General features: G+C 48.8%; 2 pseudogenes; one reads left to right on the forward strand and one right to left on the reverse strand.

The window, feature by feature from the left end:
- Window positions 1-693: 693 nt before the first annotated feature.
- On the forward strand, window positions 694-2,900 carry LOC123440419 (annotated as a pseudogene).
- Window positions 2,901-3,215: 315 nt separating this feature from the next.
- On the reverse strand, window positions 3,216-8,369 carry LOC123441971 (annotated as a pseudogene).
- Window positions 8,370-9,010: the final 641 nt, after the last annotated feature.

Genomic DNA, 9,010 nt, shown 5'->3' on the forward strand with positions numbered 1-9,010 from the left:
ACTCTTCACATTTTTCCACGGGGTTTTTGGAGGAGCTTTTAAGATGACAATGTCTACAAGGATGGTGTAGATTAGGGGGAGTGTTGAGATTTAATTAACCCACGTGTTAATTAAGGAGAATCTCCACTATCCCTAACCGCCATGCACAAGGGATGCGACTGTTCGCTCGTGTCTCTTCGGACCATCGCGTCTGTTGGATGCATCCCCTCGAAGGTTATATATCCTTGTACTCAATCATCAATAAAGACAACGATTCAATTTACATCTTTTGTCTTGCTTCTCATTTTACTTCTAACAAAGTCAGCATAATTGCGCATAGACCGCATTTTGCGAAGAAAAAAACAGTAATAATTACGTATGCCAATTGTATAGAGCACTAGTATCAATCAACTTAACTAATGAGCGGTCTGTACTTGCATCATACTCCTTAAGTATATTTGGTGAACAATCATACTTCTTAGTTAACCACTACTATACAAATTCTGAATGGACGTGAAGTTGACTTGGCTGAATTAACTAGGTCCGTCAAAACCTAGTAAGATCCTCATGTATCAGTACTAATTGATGCTGCTTAACACGACATGGAACATATAGCAGACACCAATAGTTAAAGCCCCGGCCGGCCGTCCGGCCGAGTCACACTCATAGCTCAGCTCACAACACGTACAGACGCGAGCAAGTGATCGAGTACCAATGGCGACGGGAATGCCAGAGTGCTCTCCGGCCTTGCTGGTGGCTGCCGGCCTCGCGGTGCTAGCGATCTGCTCGTACCTCGCCACCATCGTTGTCGGCCGCGGCGCGGCCGGAGCGCAGCGCACCCGCCTGTGGTCGGAACGGTGTTCCACCAGGTATACCACCTCCGGCGGCTCCACGACTACTTCACGGACCTGTTCCGCGAGCACGCGACGTTCCGGCTGCTGGCGCCGGGAGGACGGAGGCAGATTTACACGTCCGACACGGCGGTGGTGGAACACATCCTCAGGACCAACTTCCCCAACTACGGCAAGGTACACAAGCTGTTAACTAATTTTTATCAAGAGAGTGATTATATTAGTGGCCCAGCAGTATATGCGCGTGTGTGATGTTTATGAACAAACACAATGAAAGGGCGCGTCTAACTACGACAAGATGAGCGACCTCTTCGGAGACGGCATCTTCGCGGTGGACGGCGACAAGTGGAAGCAGCAGAGGAAGATCGCCAGCTACGACTTCTCGACGAGGGCCCTCCGGGACTTCAGCGGCGGCGTCTTCAACCGGAACGCCGCCAAGCTCGCGCACATCGTCTCCGGCGACGCAGCCGCGAAGCAACCCATGGACTTCCAGGTCAACCTGGCGGGCTCTGGTTAATTGCAAGGCCATCATGTGACCTAACCTAACACTGCTGATATGTGTATAATATGTGTATATGTGTTTCTTGGATCAGGCCTTGCTGATGAAAGCGACGATGGACTCCATCTTCACCATCGCCTTCGGCGTGGACCTCGACACGCTGTCGGGGTCGGACGAGGGGAGCCGCTTCGCCGCGGCGTTCGACGACGCCAGCGAGTTCATCCTGCTCCGTTACGTCGATGCGTTCTGGAAGGTGTCGAGGTTCCTCAACGTCGGCGCCCAGGCGGCGCTCAGGCACAGGATCAAGGTCGTCGACGAGTTCGTGTACAAGCACATCCGTGCCAGGGCGGAGGAGATGTCCGTCGGCGGCAAGGCGCACGACGCTGTATGTGACCCAACGTGTTCTGACCTGCATTAACTTGTTGTTACTTGTTGCACGTACATACAGTATATAGTACTGTACTGTGTTACGCTTGAAACTGAAGCTCAGGTTCTCCTTGACGATAATGACTTGACAGGGGACGAAGGATGATCTGCTGTCCAGATTCATACTGGCAACCAACAGCGACACCGGGAAGGTGGATTACAAGTACCTGAGAGACATCATACTGAACATAGTCATGGCCGGCAAGGACACGACCGCCGGAGCGCTTGCCTGGTTCCTCTACATGATGTGCAAGCACCCGGAGGTCCAGGAGAAGATTAGCAAGGAGGCAGCCGACGCCGGCGAGGCCACGTCGTCCATCGACGACTTCTCCCGGAGCCTCACCGACGAGGCGCTGAACAAGATGCACTACCTGCACGCCGCCCTGACGGAGACGCTCCGTCTGTACCCTTCGCTTCCGCTGGTGAGTCCATCCATCTACCACTAGTCGACGGCACACTCTAAACTTGTTGGGATTCCAACATGTAAGATCATAACTGCAGATCTGAGTTCTTCTGTATTTTTTGGGGTGTTTCAGGATAACAAGGAATGCTTTTCGGACGACGTTCTGCCCAACGGCTACAACGTCGGCAAGGGAGACATCGTGTTCTACGCTCCCTACGCCATGGGCAGGATGGAGCGGCTGTGGGGCGAGGACGCCCCGTTGTCTTCCAGCCCGAAAGATGGCTGGACGAGCGCGGCGAGTTCCTGCCGGAGAGCCCTTTCAAGTTCACAGCTTTCCAGGCTGGTCCGAGGATCTGCTTGGGAAAGGAATTCGCCTACAGGCAGATGAAGATCTTCGCGGCCGTGCTGCTCCGCTTCTTCGTGCTCGAGCTGCGCGACAAGGACGCCGGCGTCAATTACAGGACCATGATCACGCTCTACGTCGACCAGGGTCTCCATCTTACGGCTACGGCCAGAGGCATCATGTAGCCACCTTTGTACTCAAGATACTCGTAATGTCTCGAGTACTGTACTGAACCTTAGCCAGGAATTGGAAGTGGATCCGTATGAACATATATTCTGTGAACTAGTACTTTTTTTACATTCCGGTGGCTCAGGATGCAAGCGGGGTGGGCTGCGGCTGCCCGCTACTGGTTATTGCGGGCTCCAGCGCATTCTGAGGGCACTTGCGGCATTCGGACACCGTCCGCTAGGATTAAGGTGGGACAATGCGGCAGCCCGCATAAACCCGCCACAAACCTGGAATTTATTTAGTGTGTAAGCAGAAGACAACTAATAACCTGGGCGCCTGCAACGTCTTGCCGTACGAGCGAGCATGTGTACCCCGAGCAATGTCAACGGTGATGAGGATGTCCGGTGCCGACGAGCCGGACTCAGGTTACAGGTCCAACCTGAGGGTTGACTGGTCGAGGGTCTCCATGACGGTGCAATGAGTCGCTCGAGAAGGAGATGATGGATTGCGTGTGGGGATCTTAAATTTCGACGGGGATGAGATGGATCAATGGAGGACGCCGCTGCCGACGGCCTCGGCGGTGCACCTGGACCGCGTGGCCTCGGCGGTGCACCTGGACCGCGTGGCGAGGAATGTCACCTGAACGCCTCTGTGGCTCTGTGCCCGGAGTGGATCGACGAGGAGGAGTTGTCGAACCTGCCGGTCAAAACGAGGGCGAGCCTGCAGGGTCAAGCCGGCGTCGAGGACGGAGGACGGCGATGACATGTCGTGTTCGCGCGCGCCGCCGTATCCTGTTCCCTCCTTGGAGATGAGGAACTCTGCTTCTTCATCGGTGGCGTCGTCGCTTATGTTGCCCGGTGCAGGTTCTTCGGCCGACGGCTTGAGCTTGCTCACCGGCAGGAGAAGCGGCTTCTCGCCAGCGTCGCCGGTGTCGGCGATGACGACGAGGGGATCGTCGGGGTAGTACTGCGAGCTCCACGCCTGGACGCCGCCGTCCCTGGCGCCGCCGCTGACTCCGTCGCCGCCGTTCCCCTCGAAGACCAGAGGCCCTTGGAGTATCTGGGAGACGAAGGCGTCGGCGTTCCTCTGGCCGAACACGCCGTAGGAAATGACGAAGCCGAGCAGGAGGATGTGCGGCAGGTCCCAGATCCCGGGGCCCTGGCTCGTGGGCAGCATCGGGAGCAGCGCCGCCGAAAAGCACCGCCTTCGCTGCGAGGTTGGACGGGAACAAGAGCTCCAGAGCCCGCTGCAACCACGCGGGAACCACATCGCCGCTGCCGGTCATCGGCTGCCCCGGAGCGGCCTCCGCGAAAATTTCAGTTCATACGCGGGACATGCGGGATCCTGCTGGACATTGCGGACCGACCGTTAGAATCGCTTGACCTAATGCGATTAGTCCGGCGGCGTTTAGTGGGCTAATTATGCGGGGCGGCGTTGCGGCTTAGCGGGTTGTCCCGCGCCGCTAGCATCCCTACCGGTGGCACGTATGAGCAATTTTAAAAAACCAACTTCGGTAAAATAGATAGTTCCCCTATACAGGAATACTTTTAAATATGACATAAATATTTAATTTCAAACAGTTTAGTTTCCAAAATACATAAACCATTTCTGTTATATATAACAGCAGGTTAAGCCTGGGGCTATGCTGTCTTGAGTGGTAATTTTTTGTGATTTTCTATGTTTTCTACTCCCTTCGTCCGGAATTACTTGTTGCATAAATATATAAAAATAGATTTACATAAAACTAAAATACATCCAGATACATTTGTTCCTATGACTTGTATTTTCGGACAGAGGGAGTAAAAGAATTATAAGGGACTAGCAAAAGGACCCGTGTGTTGCAATGTAAGAAAAACAATTATAATCTCCAATGGTGCTGATCATATTATGTCTTTAAAATTTTAGGACATTTCTTAAAAATGCATAAACATTTTTTGAATTAGCAACCTTTTTTTTCAATTGCACTCAAAAAATAACACACAAATTTTTTTTCAAAATCATGGACATTTATTGTTTTCACCAACATTGTTCTCAAAATTATGAACATTTTTCTGAATATGTGAATATTTATACAAAAATCCTGAGCATTTTTTGAATTCACAAACATTTTATATTTTCTTCACACTTTTATTTCAAAATTTCCAGTTTTATAAATTGCAAAAGTTTTTCAAAGTTCTAAATTATTTAAATAAAAAATGGAACAGAAAAATGAAAATAAAAAATGAGACTAAAAACAGAGGCACGGACTGTTTTTAAGATTTTTACACGGACTTTTGTTTAAAATCGTTGACTTTTTTATTTTATGGACATTTTCTCAATGTTTAAACATTTTTTATATGCAAACATTTTTCAAAACTCCCGAGTAGTTTTGAATTCTCAAAAAAAATATGTTTTTTTGAATATTTTATTTCGAAATTCTCAGTTTCTTAAAATTGAGAAAAGTTGTTTTGAAGTTCTAAAATATTTAAAGTAGAAAAAAAAATGGCACTGAAAAAAAAAACTAAACAAAAACACAGGCGCCCACGCATGGGCCGGCCCAAACAGGTGTTCTGCATCTTTTTTCAACGCCGAGAGCGTAATATAGGAGGTGCCTACGTGGCCGGCCCAGTCTGGAGATTTTCCTGTTTGAAACGTTTTTTATGACTTATAGGTGGCATTGGTGGATAATTTTAGTCAACTTTAAGGGCAATTTGGATGACGTACGGAAGAAGCACTATTTGCTTTATTAAAACTAGGAAAATGACCCGTGCGTTACAACGGGAAAAAAATATCATTGACTCCGGTATTCGTGATACAATCATCATGATTTCTTTAAAAAAACATAAGTATCGCTTAAAATATAAGTGATGACAACAAGCATGGTATAAAACATAATTGATGATTTGATTTATTACCCACGTCAAACATCTCTAACATGAAGAATAATTATTTTTTAAGCAGACCATCTTAAAAAAAGTCTAGCAAATATATGTGTCGTTGGAGTAAAGGCCAAACAAAACAAAAACTAAACAATTTTTTTATGAATGGGGTGCGCTTTTAGGGCTGCTGTTTCTAAGTGTTTTTGAGGCCTTTTACTTTCATTAAGTGATTGAGCATATGGGAATGCAAACTCACTTCAGACAAAGAATAAAACTCAGTACACCTACCTTCCGAGTGCCTAGAGGTTCATATAGCAAGACACCTGATCGTTCTGGCAATTTAGAGTAGTACACTGATTCAGAGCATTTTGCCTTTTTTGATGGTCGGTTATCAAAATCCTCAACGATGCTCAATTCAGCTTTGTCATCCATTTTTTGCAATCAGAAAAAAAACTAAACCTCCAAGAGTTAGTTTGTTTGAACAATATTTCGGATTATGTGAAGATGCAACTATCATAGAGTTGTATCAAACATGAAGAGAAAATTACAATACTGTAGATAGTGGAGTATCCATGTATTCATCTTGACAGAAAATCATCTAATAATCTTGAAAAGTTAATTATAGGCTTTATAAGCTACTGGGTTTTTGAATTTCAACCTAGCGGAGCAATCTGGATGTTTCTCAAAAGGTCATAATGATTCTTCACTAAGTTGGGTAGAGCAAATCAAGGCTTTAATTACTTGTGGAATGTGAAAACACAAAAAACACTTTTCTTTGATGTTTGACGAAGCTATGATGTGTCGAAGGAAGATGTTTGATGACGATAAATCTAGATATGGTCACATGGCTACTTTATGATGAAATACTTTTGCTCATCATTTTTATTGGCTAACCTACAGATATTTTGTACATTCATACATAAGGTTGCACTTGCACAACTTTTTTATTTGAACCTGGTAGCCAAAAAGTCAGTAATAGATGATAAAATAGATATGTTTAGGTAGTTGTTAAATATATTTTTCAGCTCCAGTAGTAATAATAGAGATGTCATATATCAAATAAATAATGTATATCATATTCTACAGTAACAATGGAGATGTCATATTTCATATGAATAATGAATATGATATTCTACAACTGCCAAATATCACGAGAGAACCCAAGAAAATTCATGATTAATTATTCCCATCAAAAAATCAGTCTTGATTGAATACATGTGCTACATGCCTCACTTGACAATATAATTTTATCGACAACAAAATACGTCAGAGTAACAAATCAAAATTGATAGCAATTTATCCCTGATCTTCGAGTTTATTTGCCCATGAACATGAACTTATTCACCAATAATAACATGCAATAGTTTCAATCACTAAAACTTATCTACCCAAATATGTATCTTTCACGCCAGGTTTAGATTCTTATGGAAATCAAGATACTTTCAGTAAAATTCCTACGCCCCATAGAATCAAGCATGGAAAAACCATCACCAGTAAAGAAGCTTAACTGTGCAGCTTACATTGAGCTTCCAACTTCGACCACGGGTAGCTACAGAGTAACTACAGAACAAGCTAGCACACTCAATCAACATGCAAACTGACTCCACCGCACAAATAGGATCCCATGCCCCAGAGCCGGCCGCCGAAGGCCTTGCCCCTGCGAGTAGCTGCATCCCTGTGGCAGCCCGATGCCGACGTTCCAGAAGCTTCCCCTTTTCTTTTCATTTTCGTCGTGTGGGTATTTTCAGTTGCCGCATCATCATCGCATCATGCGCGTCGTCTGCATTGCATCGGCGTCTCCGTTGCCGCCCATTTTCAAAACTTGCATCCGTTGTTAGTTGCGGGTTAACGTTGTTGTTCGTTCCGAGCCTGACCGCACACGCACGCGCCCGCGGCACCGTCGAAACTCTGTTTTTAAAGCGTGTATAAAACTTTCTCCGATTGAGCTGGAATTTGTCGCTCGGTATTATTTATATATAGCTAGGCCGCATGTCGAATTTCATCGCGATCGGAGTCCGTCTGGTACCCGAACGGTCGACCGTAGCGGCACCGTCTCCGGTTATTCGTCGGACGTTTGTCGGTGTTTTTAAATTCGTGCCGCGCCGCCCGTTCTCCCTCTCGTCTCCGGTTATTCCCTCTACACGGCCACGTACCCGTTCCCGCGTTCGGAATCGTCCGAATCCGACCCCGCGGTTGGATCCGGAACGCGATTCCGGTTAACCGAGCCCCCCCCCCCCCGTTTGTCTATATATAGCCCCCACGTCATTAATTAGAGAGCCACTCCCTCCTCCACCTCGAAATCCGAGCCAACCCTAGCCTCTCCTCCTCCCTCCTGCCAGCCGCCAGGGCCCGCGAGCCCGAGGCAGGCCCGCCCGAGCCCATCTGGGCCCGAGCCGCCGCCGCCCCCGATCTGCCCCGGATCCCCCCCCCCCCGCGTCTCCAGCGCCGCCGCCGTCAACCGCCAGCTCGAGGGGAGGAGCCCCCGAGCCCGCGCGTGCCGGCACCCCAGCCGTTGTGCCTCGCCGGCCGGTGCGCCCCGCCGCCAGCTCCTCCCTCGCCCGCCGTCGCCTCCCGGAGCCGCAGTCCCGCGCCTCCTTGCCGGCTCGTCGCCGCGCCTCCTCACCGGCGTGCCGCCGCCCCGACCTCGCCTCCCCAGTCGGATCCGCCCCGGGTTCCTCGCGACGCGCGCCGCCGCGTGCCTCGAGCCGTCGCCGGCAGCGCCATGGGGTCGGTCCCGTGCTGGAGGTTGCGGGAGGACGGGGACGACGCCGAGTGCAGCGCTCGCCTCCCTCTCGGGCCCCGCCCCGCGTTCGGCCCAGGTGGAGCCGCTCCTCCGGCCCATCGCGGGCCGGCCCAGCTCCTCGCGAGCGCTCGCCACCACCGCGGCTTAGCTGGCCCCCGAGCCGGCCCAGTTAGCGTCATCGTCAGCCAGGCTCGGCCGCCTCCCCGCTCCACCGGCCCAAGGTATCCTTCGCCCCGTGCACCCTTTTGCTATCTCGCGCCCACTGTTCGGCCCATCAGATATTTAGGTTGTTTTTCGGATTTAGTTAAATTCCAGAATTAGGCGATATTAAAAACACCGTATCTTTTATTTCGCTACTCGGATCGAGGTGATCTTTATATCGTTTTGGTGTAGAATGTCGTGTAGAATACGATTTAGCAACTTGCATATTTATTTGACGTTGTTTGACGTATCCTATGCATGGATTTACGTGCTGTCTCAATAGGAAAGTGCCCGCATTTATTTTCCACGCGTGTTTCAATTGCTCGAATGCCATGACAGAAATGTCCATGTTTTAGGAATCATTTTTGCATGTATTTTAGAGCGGTCATTGACATTTTTGCGTGTAGGGATTTGCCGCTAGATTATTTTTCGTGTCTAGGATTTCCCGCATTATTGTGTGGCTTTATTTCGTGTTGCAAACCCCACATATTTTATATGTTTCCGGGGTAGAAAAATCCCTGGATTTTTCTGTGCAATTA

The sequence above is a fragment of the Hordeum vulgare genome, chromosome 3H (genome assembly GCF_904849725.1).
Source record: "Hordeum vulgare subsp. vulgare chromosome 3H, MorexV3_pseudomolecules_assembly, whole genome shotgun sequence".
NCBI classification, from domain to species: Eukaryota; Viridiplantae; Streptophyta; class Magnoliopsida; order Poales; family Poaceae; genus Hordeum; species Hordeum vulgare.